A 12,774-nucleotide genomic window follows, 5' to 3' on the forward strand; every position below is an offset into this window, starting at 1 on the left:
AAATTTTTTATTGATTTATATTTTCAGTAGTAATTTGTCCTGCTTCTGGCATCTAAAATAAATCTCTTCAAAATAGGAAACATTTTTTGCCTGTTCTGGCACGCCCAAAAGAAAACTCAAACTTTTTCTGTTTTTTGTTTTCTAGTGGATACAAGTTATAATTTGCATAGCAGTCACATGGCATGGTGCCCTGTCAATCAAGCTTTTAAAAACAAAATTTGATTTAAACAGTGCTTGCTTAAATCCTATGTCTACACAGTTCTACACATCTAAACTCCTGATGAAATGAGTAGTTGTCAAAAAAACAAAACATGTATTATCTGTTCCTTATACAGACTTGAGCAATAATGAATACCGTTACAAAGAAAGACTGTAGCAGATATGACAGATTTGGGATTTTTTTTTTTTTTTCTCATCACATCAGGAACACTGGATATGAATTAAAACACAACAGTGTGTGTTGGGAGGGAATCAGATGTTCTCTAAAAAAATTTGCCAGGAGAGGTTTGTAGGAATAGGAAATATCTTTATTAGTACAAATAACTGCTGTTCAAACTGCTGGTACCTGAAGAAAGGTTTGTGCCTCTAGAAGTGTACCTCAGAGTTGTCCATTTTTTTCCTATTGAATCATTTGTTCTAAGAAAGTATATTAACTCTCCTCTGCAAACCTTGTGTCATTTGTGGTCTCACGGGCATCAGCTACTGGAACAACCCTACTGTACCTTGGATCATTTGCAGATGTATTTTGAAAGTACGTGTAAGCAATTTTGTATCTGTGAATTATGGGTGCAGCGATCTCCCACTCTATCAGGAGGGCATGGTAAGGATTGTACTAAATGTCTGCTGGGGGATCTGCCTGAGAGCAGTGGAAGAGAAATAGTTGTTGTATCCCTGTCTGTCAGTGGTGGGCAACCATTTGCAATTTGATAAATATCTTCCATGTGTTCTTCACCTCTCTCTTGCCTCCTCATTCACTTTGCAGTATACACTTTCTGCCTGACCTGCCAAATGTGTCCAGTGAGAAGAGGCAATTTTTCACATTTTGTTTGCTGAGGTCATGACAGCTCCTTCATTTACAGCTGGAAGCATTGGTTCTGTCTCTGAAAACAGCCCATCTAGTTCACAGTACTCAAACTTAGCCTTTATACTGGTTGTAATGCACTGTCCCTTCTGTCTGCTTCACGACAGCTCTTGATCTTACAGATTCAATGACACGCTTTTTTTTTTTAATTATTTGTTTAACAGCCAGTGTTAATAATAAGCTTTTGTCTACAGTGCTCACTATGTCACATTATCTGTATGTCCTGGGTGAGGTCATCAGAGCTCTTGAAGGAATGGACCTAATGAGCCTTGAGAACAAAATTCCATTAGAAGTGGATGTAGAGGATTCTCCAGGTACAGTATCTCTCAATTATTTGACTTCTCAAGCAGCTACAAAGAAATTTTAAATAATTAAAGATAAAAGGGATAAATAAAAGATATAAAAGAGGAATATCCTCAGAGACTTCTAGAGTGTAGTTATGACTTTCCAAAGTCAATTTTCTAAAAGCTTGAAATCCATGCAAGGAGGTAATATAACCCATGCTTATTTTTCTTGATTTGAATGAAAGATACAAAATAAAAGTTGGATATATACCTAGTTAATTTTTCACTTTTGCATACTCTGACTATGCATCTTTTCTCCTTTCTGTCCTGACTCCCAGCTTCTTGCTTCTTTGCATTGTTTTTGCTGCATAGTAAATCTTACAGAAATATTCATAATGAATTGATCATTAAACTGTCTTGCTTACCTTCTGTCTAACAAGCACAAGAAGGGCTCTTGTTTCTGCAAAGGCCCATGTTTCTTGGTTCATTTATTTTATTAAGTTTAAATGGGGGATGAAGGATGCTATTCTTTTAAAAGAAATCAATTCAAGGATACAACAGAATGGGCTAAAGCAGTACTGTTGTTAGCACACTTTATCCTATGTTTTTTATAAAAAAGTTTTCTAAGTTCTAAAAAGCAGACTCTGGCAGATTAGAGATTTTCCTTGGGCTTTTGGTTCAGCATCAATACTGCCATCTTCCTTCTGTTCTGATTTTCTTAACTCCTCAGAGCTTTAATTCAGCTGTTACAGGTGTTCCCATTTTTCTCCTTATCAGATCAGTTTCAAATATAAATGCTGCTGCCATGCTTGATGCTATCTCATAATTATTTTTGGGTCTCTCCTTAGTGGTTCTTTTTGATTTATTTATTTATTGATTAATTTTTCAGAGACTAAAGACCTAGTACAAGGATAAATTATGTGGGGCACCTGGGCTTGACTTGCATCAGGCAGATACAGAACTCAGTGCCATTTGGTAGGGGGTAACAACTACCCAAGACCCTTGTTCATATTTATGAAACCAGAAAAGAGCAAAGTTAAGCCATTTACATCTCATAACCTGGCTCTCATTGCTGTATGCAATTATTTATTAAGGTGCTAATTCATTTTAACTAAATGTTTCAAAACTCAGTACAAAAATAGAACAATAACAACATTTTTTCAAAAAAATAGTCTACCTGTTAATACCCTGGACTGGACATAATCAAGAAAACAGGTTCAGTCAGACCTCTCTTCTCTCTCTCTCTCTTTTTTTTTTTTTTTTTTTTTTTTTTTTTTTTTTTTTACAATGACTTTTGAACTGTGTGTTATATGGCTTCTGGGTGACATCTTGAGATTAATCACTAAACAACTCCATATATTCATAATGAAACTTTTCTTACTTTGAATCATTTCTGGTGTGTGTGGCCCCTGCTACACTTAATTTAACTCAAGGAGGTGAAATTCATATCTTCATTGAAAAGATGACGTGTAAACATGCTGACTGCACTGCCTGTTGTGGATTGAATTTTTACTGAATGGTATCAAAGAAAACTCTAATTTTCTCTACAGCAGGGAGTACGTTTTAGGACTATGAATCCTTCTAACCTCTTTGGTAGTCCTCAGATTAATGTAGTTTATGTCATTTGAGATTACTAGTAGATGTCACTGAATTCAGAAGATTCAGTCAGAGAGGGACTACCACTGACATTTGTGAGCAAACGATGCCATTTCTAGCTTTACATGCCTCTTCTAAAGCTTGTTGGAGCCAGTATGTTTTCTATGGACATGAGAAAGTTATATATAAAACCTTACAAGTATAAACAAAATCTCAACACTGACTTGTTCTGGAAACAATTACAGAGGATTCTATTCCTAACAGTGCACAGTGACGTCCTTCTTTTACCTACATCTGAATATTCAATGCTAATCCTCTTACTGCTTATACCTTGCTTTAAACTATTTTGGAAAATGTGAATATTGAATTATGAATGCATGAATATTATGCTAAAAATTAACTTTGGGTAACTTGTCTAGAAAGATGTCGTGAATGTGAGCTGATGACAAGCTTAATTAACATCAGTGCAAAATGTGAAAGATGAAAAAAAAGGTCAACCAAGTAAGTAAAATTTAAAAATAACTAAAATAAAAACTTCCTGTCAGACCATTTCACATGAACTAACCTTACCTGAAGCACTATGTATCTGTTCATGTGAACAGGTACTAATTGTTGGTACCAGCTGCACAGGGGGTCCTGCTGCGTTCTTGTCCTGCTTGGCTATTCGCAGTGCAGCCTTTGTACATGTTGAGCACAGATCAAGTGTTTTCCTCCTCCCTTTGTCTCCTCTGAAGGCAGAAGTATATGTCCTTTATTCCACTGTGCTTGAGATTCAGTTCTGAAGTTCGCTGAGGGGGCTTTTGGCTGAGCATATCAGAAATGGGAACGTTCAGTTTTGCCCTACCATTTCTGTCTGTCATGACCACCAATGAAAAGACATCATGTAGCACTTCGATGTTTTTACCCTGTTGAAATCCTTTCCAAAAGGCAGAAAATGAAAGGAAATACACTGAAATGGCTAGTTTGAAAACAAAACCACACTTCAGCCTAATAGGAGCTCCTGACAATACCATTGGAAAAATTGAGAGATGTAAACAATAGGTCAGGCAAGAAGTTAAGAATAAACATATATACATAATAAAAGCTCTTGTCAGACCACTTCATAGTCCTTTACAAATCATTATGAGGGAGAGCTAAAAATCATCAGTCTTTTTAGGGATAACACAAATCTTCCTTATCCTGCCTTTGGCAACTGTACAGATTTTGTTTTGGGGGCACTTTTGTTAACTGAGGAAGTAATACAGCATTCTTTGTGTAGGTAGAATCTGAGTTATATATATTTTTTTCCCCTTCCTTTTTTTTTTTTTTCTTATAAGCTTTCAAGAAATCATTATTTCTTGTTCATGTTTTCCACTATCACAATTCTAATATTACACCAGAGACTTATCCTTACTCTATTCCCTGTAGTCTCATAACCTTATTTATTAAGTCTTAAGAGAATAATTGCAAAGAGAAAGGCTGATATTTTTGTGATTTTATTATTATAGAATTGGAAGTACTGTGCATATACTTTTACGCTATACATGTCTTCAGTGTGCCTTGCCCTATCATACAAAATTTAGTATAATAAAGTAAGCACAATAATAAATAAATAAACCATACCAAGAAATCGGATTTGAGTGTAATTTGCTAAATTGGAAAAATCTGTCAGTCTTATTAAAGAGTCCTGCATTACACGGTATTGTAATAAATCAAAGTCTGTCAAGAAGAAAAAAAAAACATCACAGAAAGGTGCTTTGATGATAATTCTTCTTTTACTTCTCATGAGAGGATTAGCTCAGGGTCTTGAAAGTGCAAAGGAATCCAATCTGTCAACTTAAAAGTCTTTTTCAATGTGCAAATAAATAGATGAATTTCCTTAAAAAGTCAGTGTGTCACCTCCAGGTAATGAATCTCATATTTTCCTCTAACTCCCTGGGAGTGGTAGGTACATGTCTTTTCTGACATTTCTTTTCCAAACAAAACTTCTCTTACAAATTCCTTTTCAATATTGGAACAAGGAGCCTGACATGCATAAAAAATAATAATAATAATAAAAAAAAAACAATAAAAAAAAGAGAGAGAGCACTCTGGGTTTGCTACTTATGTAATATTTTGAAGGTCTGATTTCTTTCTAATAAGTTGTAGTCTGATTTACCTATGAAAATGTTTTGCAAAGACTGCTGATATTTGATATTTAAGACAATGATTGAACAGTTTCCTAAATAACCATGAAAATATACTTTTGAATATAGAATATTTTTCCACTGAGGGAAGGCAGATGAATTACGGTACCTACACATAGTGGTGTGTCCTTATCAGAAGACACTATCTGTAATATTACACAGATATTACACTTGACATTTAACATTTCAGATGCTGGTGTGAGTCTGTATATGACTTAAATCAGTTACATTAGTATGACATTCTGCAAAGCCAAGGATGAAATGCACATCTGAAGTGCTTAGGAGTTTTGAACAATTCCCAACCTTAGTCTTTGACTTTCTCCAACAAAATATATCTAGTAAAACACCCATTTAACAAAGATAAATTCACATCTGAGATCTTTGCCTTCAGCTGTATTATTTTTATACTGGTATGACTTTTTTTTTTTTTTTTAGTAAAGCAGAAATTCTTTAATAGTTTTCTTTGTTTGTTTGTTTGTTTTTGTAATCCTTTATCCTTGTTATGTGGTGTAACAGGAAATGACAATGTTTTTTTAGAGTCCTTCAGCATGTCAGCAAATATTCTCTGGACAGACAAGACAATCTTAACATACTGTCTCCTAAATGTATCATTATATTTCATTCAAACAGTAGACCACACTGTTTCTGGCTCTTTCAAGAGCTCCTAAGGATGGCTACCGCTTAATCACAGTGAGCATTAGCACTTAATAATGTTGGGTTTGTGCTGGAAGCTGATTCCTACAGAAGAATACAGAGAAGGGAATTTAATATAAAAGCAGGGGTAATTTTCCCAGCATATACATTCATTTAAGAAAGAGGCATTGTCCTTTCGTTCAAATGATTAAGGTTATACTTTCAAGAGAAGGAGGCAGAAGATAGAGATGCATTGAGGAGAAGATTACTGAGATGAAGACAGAGAAAAATCAGTATATAATGTTAGAGAATGTAGAACATGAGAAAAATATGTCATATTAAAGGCCTAAGGGTTTTTAATCTATTAGATTGAGAGACAGAAAATGAGTAAGACAATCTTATAATCAGAGCACCAATATAAATAGGTAAAAGCGAAATTAAGGAAAGGCAGAGGATGGTGAGGAACTGTGGTTGTATAAAAATGAAAAATCTGGTTGAGAAATTCTTCAGCTAGGATTATGAGGATAGAAAATAGAGCAAAAAGAGCTGAGGGTATTACCAAATGTTATGGGTGCAAAGCTGGTGTAAATCAATGGGTTCAGGAATATTGCTATGAAATGCTATGCTTCAAGTTGGAAGGGGTCTAATGGATAGAAAAAGAATTCACAGACCTGTATATTAGTTCTGCCTTTCCCAGCATGACTGTAGGCAAAATGCCTCAGATCAAAAGCCATGTGTCTCAGCTTTACTTCATGTGTGCTGCCTAAATGTGATTTCCCTTAATTTGCAAAAGTCCTTGGTGTATTTTAAGTGTAAAATGTTATAATGTATTTAGGACTCTGCCTGGAAAAGAACAGCAAGTCTACTTGTTTGTGTGTCAGTTTTCCCATTCGTTTTTTGATTCATTCACTTGTTTTCTGCTTTTTCAACATTTTTGCAACACTCATCTAAGCCAGATCTACTACATTATCTGCCATATAAAATGATAGCTCTTTATTTTCAGGACTGAAGGTAGTTAGCTTCCTTTTTCTTTCCTCCCCTCCTTCCAACCAGGCATTCATTGCTGCTTCTTTTTAAATTACAGTCTTTCTTTGTGCAACTGTTCCATCATTCCTAGAATATCTGGCTTCAGGCCAATACAAGTTTTATTTGTCATTCACTTCTGGGTATTAATCATCCCATTAATATTGCAGTTCTTAATGGTGGGTGCAGACATTATGTTAATGTCTGCTGTACCTTTTTGGTTACGGGGGAGCATTTCTAGTGACAAACTGTTCCTAGAGGGAACATCTGAAAAGTTAAAACTGTATAGTAAATTAAACACACAAAAACTTCCAAACATATTGGAAACATACATGTATTTTGCCTCTTAGGTATTGTGACCTTTGAGTTATTCTACTTTAAGATCTTTTATTTATTTTTTTATTATTTACTTTCAATACTTTATACCTTTTAAGATACATGGAAAGAAACTACTCACTATTAAAAATATCCATGCAGCAAACATTTGTTTTAGCCCGTATCTGGAACTGTCTCATGTTTCAATCAAACTGGTGAGCAGACCACAAATCACCTGTATGCAGAGAGCAGCACAAAAGGGACTCGGGAAGGACACACCTGCCTTCCACTGAAGATGTTGCTCTGATTTATTCACAAATGGAGCAGAAATACTTCTAACACGTCTAAGTCCTAGAAAGACCTTGTCGGTTCTGTAATCCATCAGTGTCCTCAGAACAGTGATGAAGATCATCACGCACATGACTGCTATATTATGTGCAAGAAGGCACCTAAAAAGATGACAGATATAACTTCATCACATGAGGTCATTTGCCTTATGTGATGAATTGAATTCTCTTTTGGTTCTAGGGCTCATCTTTTATCCTCTGTGAACTTGAGTAAACAGAACATATTTGTCAGATTTCTGTTCTGTGTTTTTTTGTTTGTTTGTTTGTTTTTTTGTTTTGTTTTGTTTCTCCACTCTCCCCTTTTTGCTTTAGAGACAAACTGACATCAATGGATGCTGTGAACTTGCATTTCTACTGTGCTGTGCTGCTTTTTGTAATAATACCAGTGCTTAGGATTTAGCAGACCTAGTAAAATACAAGAGATACACAGAGTGAGAAAGATCTAGTTTCATACTGTGGATACCTTGGGAAAAATCTCTGAGTGTGGGAAATTAGGAATTTATTTTCTACCAAACCTCAAGTCACTAAGTAAATATCTGCAAGAAAAGTATGTGTACACCTCTGTGTCTGCTACTAGTTACAAAATTGTCTCTTTAAAAAAGGATGAGCCTAGCTGCCCTGTGACAATGGCTCTATTTGATTTTCTCAGTCTAGTAATTTTATCTTTAAATACAGTTATTTTGTTTTTTCACCTAGAGATAATTTTGTCTCAAAATCAAGAAAAGATGTGACATCAGTTCTTTCTCATTTTTTTCTTGTAACACCTTTAAATTGTAACATCTTTAATTGCAGTTTATTGAAGAAAAATAATTTTCTCTTTTTCCCCCTTGAATTGTAATTTCCTTATGTATGTTGGGGAGTCAATGCAATATTCAACTGCTAATGGAAATGCATGTGACGTGTCTGACTCATGGTATTTTGAGCAAAATTTCGTTGTCTGGTTTGTATGCAATATTTCACATTTTAGTTTTGTATGCCGGTGCAGAAATATTCTCTGAAGTGTATTGCGGTTATTTACTGTTTGTTTTCAGATAGACATGAACATTACCAGATAAACAGGGAGAAAATGTACTCACATAGTTCAGATGTCTGAGTATCTTGAATTGAATCCTGTGTGTTTGAGATGTTTTACCAGTATATTCAAGGAAATGATAACACATATTTTAGATGCTCTTGGAGCTTCCAAATTCACAAGAGGGTATATTTTCCCCCTCACCACTTCTACATGTGTACTCGGATTAATGCAGATGTGAGTTATGCATTAGCATCAAGGGGAGAATTTTACAGCAGCAACTGAGGCGCAACAAGCCTGAGTGGGTGGTGAGGAGGAGAGAATAAACAGTGACTTTCCAGTAGGAGTTTGAAAGGCTGATGAGGAGTCTGTCTAGAGAAAGACATCTCATCTCTTCTCTTCTGCTGTATTGAGACTGTTAGCCTAGACACCTAAAATAATGCACATTATCAGGAGACTGTTGAAGGATCCAGTGCTGCCCTTATCTGCTATACAGCAGATACAGATTTATTTTTGTTTGTAGGTAGAAGAATTCTGCAGACTTAAAATTCCAAGTGGTATTCAGTCTGGAAAACTAAGCAAAGCAACTCCAACAGCAACTGAAGACAAAGAAAAACAAGACAACTAATTTGGTCAGAGAGGTCAGTATTTGAGACTTGTAGGGCAAATGGGAATTGAAAATGTAGTGCAGAAATATTTGGAAACCTGTGTTTTAATAACTGTCAGGAAGAATTATTTGAAATCTTTCCTTATTCTCTCTCCTTTCCCCTCCCTTTCCCTCCTCCCCTCCCCCCCCCTGTTTTTGGAACTTTTTGAAAGCATGAAATGCCTGTGTAAACTGTCCAGTAGTGATTTTAATGACTTCTTCCTTCTATGTATTTTTCTCTATGGTTTTAAACAGCTTTAACGCATAGCAACTGCTACCATGGACAAGTGCACAGCAATGAGAAAACTAAGGAGTGTGAGATGTAGTAGAAGGAGAAACAAACAAACAACAACAAAAAAAAGAGTAGAGGACACTCAGAAATTGTGACACTTATTACATGTGAAAAAATTTTATATCTTATTAACCATTGATGATTATGTCAGAGGGCTTGGTTTTCACTGAAACATGGAAAATCCTTGCTCATAACGTTTAATCCTCTGCTACTGCAAGAAACTAGCCGGTTCATATGCTCCTCAAGCTACACTGTGTAGTGAATAAATTACCTGGTAGCGCTACCAAGAAAGTAACCATCTGGATCAACATGACAACTTTTTATTTATGCACCCAGTATCTAAAGGGTGAGGGTAAATCCACCAGTAAATACAGCCTTTTCCAATGCCCATCTCTTCCAATGCCACAAGTGCTTGTCAGGAGCTGCTCTTGGAGGCAGCATTGATAGGCTTGGTAGACTTAACCCTGAAAGGCTGTCCATGCCTCTGGCTCTACCTGTGAGAGCACTTGGAGGCATATAGAGAGACATGAAAGCGTCCCTATACCCAGATATCCGTTGGACGGGAGCTTCAGAACACCCTGCATAAAGTAACATAGTCATAACCGAAGTAGATTTTATTCAGAGTAGTTAACAGTACAATCAAGAGTCTTTCTAAAACCACGAACTGACATATCCCTTTTAATATTGTTAACAGGGCTTTAAAATCCAATCCTCAGGTGGTATTCTGATAGAAAACTAGAAAATAAAATAATTGTTCTTTTTAATACTACACAGTATTCTTCACCAACATCTAAATTCATTTAAAGAAAAGAGGACAAAAATCAGTATCTTTGTTTTCAGACGGGAAAGTGAAGGCGCAGAAAAGTGAAATAGCTTGTCCTAGTTTGTGCAGAAATCTGAGTGATCCCTAGTGATCATTAGTAAGAATTCAGACTATTCTTGGCTAATGAGGCCAAAATATAAGACTTTCTGGATGTGGCTGAGACAAGCTCAGAAACAGTTTATTAAACTGGAAAGTTTAGTACGTATTATAACATGTTCCATTTGTATTGCAGAACAAAGGCAAGAACAAGAAAATCCTCAATTTGGGATATTAGTTAGAATAGGGCTGTGCATTGTTTTCAATTATTCATGTTGAGATATGTTAGAAAAAAATGGCAGCCAGTTTACAATCATCCTAATTTAACAGTATAACCTTAAGGTTATGCACCAGTCTAGACTGATTTATTTTAAGTTTGTTTAATTAATGTGGAGGGTTTATTTTTTAAAGTATTTCAATGATCTCCATATTTGAATTCGGTGGAAATAGTAGAGGATTCCATTAAGCTCTGACTTTACTAACGTAATTTGATGGCTCAACATCTCAGTGTGCCTAGTTTTCACTATTTGTTCTGCTTTAAGATTTGACATGATCAGTCAGATCTGAGAATTATAATTATGCAGTCTAGAAATAGACTTCAAGATTTCTAGTCCCCATAGAAAAAGCCAATGGGTATGTAATTAAGAACAAGAAAAATGCTTGACCTACTTTTTGAGTTGAATCTAAGCTTCTGATTGATCTATCTTTATTTCTTTCTATTGATCTATTTATCTGCCTATCCAGTCTGTCACTAATAATCTTGACCTTATTTTCCATTGATTGATCATTTAAACTAATTTCTAGTCTGAATGCTGGTAATTTAATAATGTGAACCAATTAGGAGTTAAATAGAATCAATAAACCACTCTGTGACATCACTGAGAAAAACACTGAAGTACCACTGTCTCATTATCCCCTTCAGCATATTCTTTTAATATTTTTAGAGCTGGAGTCAACCAAAGATACTACTGAAACTAGGAATATAAGTCATGACATGATGTTACATTTTAGCTATCAAATTTTTCCATCTTCAGATAATAAAAGCCAGCAAAGGCTGTTATTTGCTTAACCTCAGCAGGTACTCTTCATCTAATCAACACCTGCCATGGGAAAAAGAAATGTTTTACTTCTCAGTCCCACTTTTATCATGTCTGTAATCCTTGTTTTCCAGCTGTTGTGTCCTCCACATCTAGCCTGGTATCTTTTTGGCCAATCATTTCACAGCTCAGGTCAGTATAATCGAGTGAGAAGTCACCATTTTGCTGAGAGTTTTACATGTTTCCCCCATAGAAAATTTGATAATCAGTATTTCTGATACTGGAAATATCAGAGGTAAAGAGATGGATAGAAGACAGTAAAGCATGTTCATGATAACTGCACATAATCACGTGCTTCCTCCATCTGAGGCATGGTAATCATCATGGTGTCATCTCACAGGTACATACAAATATCGGATTCATTAAGAATCCAAATAGAGCTGATCCTGTAGTCACATGCTTTCAACTACTTCAGTTGACTTTATACGATTTCTGCTTTCAAAGGAAACTGATGGTCACTCCATCTTTTGCACAACACTTTTTGCTAATTTCTGGTTGTTCCAGCAAATACAAAAACAACCCAAATACCCAGAAAACAGTTTATAGCCTGAAAGAAGCAAGATTACAAGATGTGTTTGGGGATGTTTGTAAAATTCTCCTTCTAAACCTGGCAAATATTATGGGGAAAGTTTTGGAGTTGCTTGCAAAGAAGGACCCCTTTCTTACTGAATATCTTTGAGAAAAAGCTATTTTCTTATCTGTTTCCTGTGTATCTAAGTGAGCAAGTAACCATACAAGAACCTAAGAAAAACTAGAAGTGTCTGAGATCTCTTAAGTTTTCTCTTACAATATATATGTCCCTTTTATTCCTAGATTAAAAGCTTTTCTGGTCTACCCATTGTTTGTATTAGATGGATTGTAACTATTATTTCGTGCAGCCTTGTGTACAATTTATCATTCCCACCTCTGGATGGTGACAGACACATTCTTCTAGCCCAAAAGAGCTGGACCGTATGTAAGTGTTAATAGCATACATTAGCACAGTTGTAAGCTTGTTTACTTTCCTGTGAGCCCTATCAGATGTTGCTCTTTTTTTTTTTTTTTTTTTTTTTGGAGTTTACTTTGATTCATTTTGTTTCCTGCCTGATAAATTAGTCCTAGCAACAAAACCCAGATTATTATGGTTTTAGACATAAGCTTCTGTGAAGGTGCTAGATAATGTCCATGTGCCATTAAGCAGCCAAGCTAATCCTTTCCCTAAAATCTCTAATTCTTTGTAATCCTCTCCCTAAATTCTACTTTTCCAGATGGAAGGACAGTAGAGTGGTACTGGACTGCTCCTCACCAAGTTCTGATTTAGGGTTGTTAGCTCCATTCTGCACATGTCCCTTCTGTGTGCCAGAACAGATTAGCTCTACTGGCTGCTGTTTAAATCCAGATGTTTGCCACATGGATAATTCTTAGTCTGTCTGAAAGCCCAAGAC

At 35.6% G+C, this 12,774-nt stretch overlaps 1 long non-coding RNA gene across 1 annotated transcript; it reads left to right on the forward strand.

Moving 5' to 3' along the window:
• Positions 1–3,434: 3,434 nt before the first annotated feature.
• LOC309883263 lies at positions 3,435–12,359 on the forward strand. Its single transcript, XR_014318427.1, has 3 exons — positions 3,435–3,462; positions 8,980–9,097; positions 12,164–12,359. It is a non-coding gene; the product is annotated as an uncharacterized lncRNA (long non-coding RNA).
• The last annotated feature ends 415 nt before the right edge of the window (positions 12,360–12,774 follow it).

Source organism: Aythya marila (genome assembly GCF_965140915.1).
Source record: "Aythya marila genome assembly, chromosome: 13".
Classification (NCBI taxonomy): domain Eukaryota; kingdom Metazoa; phylum Chordata; class Aves; order Anseriformes; family Anatidae; genus Aythya; species Aythya marila.